General features: G+C 35.9%; 1 long non-coding RNA gene across 1 annotated transcript; it reads right to left on the bottom strand.

Annotated features, from left to right (window-relative positions):
* Positions 1–609: 609 nt before the first annotated feature.
* LOC118488417 lies at positions 610–3,515 on the bottom strand. Its single transcript, XR_004884641.1, has 3 exons — positions 3,389–3,515; positions 2,327–2,410; positions 610–652 (listed from the first exon to the last, which is right to left on the bottom strand). It is a non-coding gene; the product is annotated as an uncharacterized LOC118488417 (long non-coding RNA).
* Between the last annotated feature and the right edge of the window lie 416 nt (positions 3,516–3,931).

The following is a 3,931-nucleotide window of genomic DNA, read 5'->3' as shown; positions in this document are numbered from 1 at the left end:
ACGGAAGAATAGTATATTTTTTGTCTTTTTTTTCTTTTCTTTTTTGGGCATTATGATTTTTCATTTTGTAACAAAACTTCAGTTTTTATAATTTGTGTCACAAAGGTTAAATAATTTAGTTTGTTTATTAGTTTTTGTTTTACGTTTTTCTCGGATTTGTTCGACGTTCGTTGCTATTTAACACAATGTTTGATAGTCACATTTGGCCCCTCAGAGTTTTTTTTTTCATTCGTATTTGGTGGTCACATTTGGTCTTTTAAGTTTGTTTCACCCCCTTCACTTTCTACTATGCATCGTTATAAATTCGACTCCTTCTACGTTTTACGTCACGTAAGTCACTTTGTGTTGGAAATTCGTGTTTTTTACGCTTTACCCGGTTTTGGTCTTCGTTCGTGTAAGACCCTAATACGTATTTGACTAAAAGTCGCAGCGGAAGTTCAAGCCATAAACTTTCTTTCATTATAAACACCTTAAATTATTTAAAAATTAACTTTAACATAACTCTTTCACATAAATCCATCAATCGACTTATTTACTAAGTAAAAACATAGCTTATGTTTGCTACATTATATACATCAACGTTCCCGTACAATCTCACTAGTGACTCGATCCTCGATCTCTGTTCCTTGATGATCCTCATGACTCGTACTACCTGCGCTCACCACATTAAATTCATAACATTAGTACGCATTATAAACATACAAGATTTATTCACGTTTACTTCTTGTTCCGTTAATTCTTTACATCCCAGCTTTCCATCTGATCGTACATTCCGTGGTGAGACTTTCTCATTGTACCTGCGTTACACTTCGTTCACAAGGCACACTATTATTATCGTCAATACTCAATTTCATTGAATACATGCGTATATACTTTCATACATACTTACATATGTGCATCCGTTCACACATAACTACTTACAAACCTACGTACCTACATTCATACGTACGTTCCTACATACGTGCATACCTACATACATACATACATACATTCATTCATGCATACCACTTATATTCACACATACATACATACATACATACCTTCATACGTATCTACTTAAGGAAATTCTTAACTTAGAATCCCACATTTAGGTACCATATTACTACATATTCTTTAGGATCCAACCTTTGGGTACCATATTACTACATATTCTTTAGGATCCCACCTTTGGGTACCATATTACTACATATTCTTTAGGATCCCACCTTTGGGTACCATATTACTACATATTCTTTAGGATCCCACCTTTGGGTACCATATTACTACATATTCTTTAGGATCCCACCTTTGGGTACCATATTACTACATATTCTTTAGGATCCCACCTTTGGGTACCATATTACTACATATTCTTTAGGATCCCACCTTTGGGTACCATATTACTACATATTCTTTAGGATCCCACCTTTGGGTACCATATTACTACATATTCTTTAGGATCCCACCTTTGGGTACCATATTACTACATATTCTTTAGGATCCCACCTTTGGGTACCATATTACTACATATTCTTTAGGATCCCACCTTTGGGTACCATATTACTACATATTCTTTAGGATCCCACCTTTGGGTACCATATTACTACATATTCTTTAGGATCCCACCTTTGGGTACCATATTACTACATATTCTTTAGGATCCCACCTTTGGGTACCATATTACTACATATTCTTTAGGATCCCACCTTTGGGTACCATATTACTACATATTCTTTAGGATCCCACCTTTGGGCACCATATTACTACATATTCTTTAGGATCCCACCTTTGGGTACCATATTACTACATATTCTTTAGGATCCCACCTTTAGGCCCCCTACCCGTCGGCGACGCCCTCTAGTTTTTGCAGTTTTCTGCAGGTTCGTTTCGTCGTCCGTACGCACTAAAACGCACGTAACTTTTGAACCGTTTACCCGTTTGACCTCCCGTTTCTTCCTACATGCTTGTAAATTCACATTCTATCATATGAACTTAAAATCTTACCTCCGGATTACGGAAATCCTTAACTTACATACATTCGACTTAACTATTTTCTAACTATTTGACCCGTTAAGGGTATTCGCGCATTAATTGGTCTATGACTGACCAAACCATCATCCCCACTTCCATACTTGTCCAAAACATTACTCAAATCGAATAACTTGCTTCTAAACCACTTTTAAGTTCGTTTACCCCAAAATACCCATCATGGGCATTTTGGTCAACCTTAAACCCATCGTTTACGACGAAAGACTTTAACACATATTTGACCTCAAACATCATATTTAATTCATTACAACACTTTATTACTTACTTGTACTACGAAGTGATTACGGAAATCACTTACCTTGTGCATCCGGGTTCGTATCCGATTCCTTGCCTCCTCTTGACCCGTTAGCCTTTCATGCTTGAGTCCGTCTTGACATGACTCCTATACTTTCATGTCACCAAATTACATTTTCATTAGCATACATCATTGTACATGTTAATGATCATATCAACCGCATATTTCACATTTGACTTCCTTTAGTCACAACTAACAAGCATGAGACATATAATCAATTTCATATCCTTCCAAACTAACGTAATTCATCATGTCATCTCAAATAATGCGTATTAACATAACACGTACCATACGACTTCCTATGAACCTACCTGTACGACAACAATTCAAGTCATGCTTCTTATGTGTAGACGCATAATTGACTTCCAGAAGTCAACGGTTTAACATATAACTTACGACATAACCTCATATTGTATGACATCTACAACTACATGATCACTTACTTGTATACATATACACATATACATACATAATCCATTCCACCCACGCTAGCATTCTCATATTTTCACAACTAACGCTTTAACCCATACTAAGCTAACCCAACATCATTTCAACATAATATCCACACGAACAATATCCAAACACACTTCTCATGTTAGTTTACTATCAAATACATCATTTTCACATCCCACATATATTCATCTTTTACTTACATACAATTTCCTCTATTAAGCTCACCTAGGCATTTCATCAAACACTTGGTGTGCGTACCACTATCTTAGTACAATGTACAACCCATTCATGCATGATCCTCCATGTTGTATTCTTCATTCATCAAATTCAACTAAACATCCATTTAATTCATGTCCTAATCAACTTATCTAAAATAATTCATCACATACAACATACTAAATCACAATTTACACAATTATTGGACATGGTGATTCACTCCCTTCATCATCCCAAATGGGTTTTACTTCTAAACATGAAATTAATCAAAATCATACACAACACATGTTCCATATGATGATTCTAACACATATTCATGCTCAATCTCATACAATTTCGTGGATTGATCATAACCCACTTCATAGCAAGATTATTAAATCACAAATTACAACTTACCACATGCTTGCTAGGGATAGATTGTCAAGAAAACGAGTTCATGCATCGGATTTGAGCCTAATCTCCTTGTCAATTTGAAGCTTGCTTGTGAACTAGGGTTTACACCCATTTTCTCCTCCTCCTGATCGATCTCACGCACACACCTAGTGTGTCTGAGATTTTTTTTTGTTTTAATTAAACTCAGATTCAAGTTTGGCAATCTTAGTCCCTCATGTTCTCTCTTATTCATAATTGGCACAACACTCATCCTTTAATTGCTTCTACCATACTTTTAACTAGGTTAAATAACCTAGTTATTTATTTCTTGATGTGCCATATTATAACATTTAACGAATATAAAAATTCGGGTTTTTGGGGTGTTACAAGTCTACCCCCCTTAAATGAGGTTTCGTCCCCGAAACCTTTCTCATTTTCCATCGAACACTAGTTACCTTCCTCACTTTCGTTTGGTACTAATCACCTTGTCTTTCAGTTCATCGACACGACCACCAGCCCATCTCATTGACAATCTTATATCTTCAAGAACCCGCCCCAGAGCTCTTA

This window comes from Helianthus annuus, chromosome 16 (genome assembly GCF_002127325.2).
Source record: "Helianthus annuus cultivar XRQ/B chromosome 16, HanXRQr2.0-SUNRISE, whole genome shotgun sequence".
NCBI lineage: Eukaryota > Viridiplantae > Streptophyta > Magnoliopsida > Asterales > Asteraceae > Helianthus > Helianthus annuus.
The sequence above is the reverse complement of the archived record's forward strand: the minus strand, read 5'-3'. Positions and strand labels throughout refer to the sequence as shown.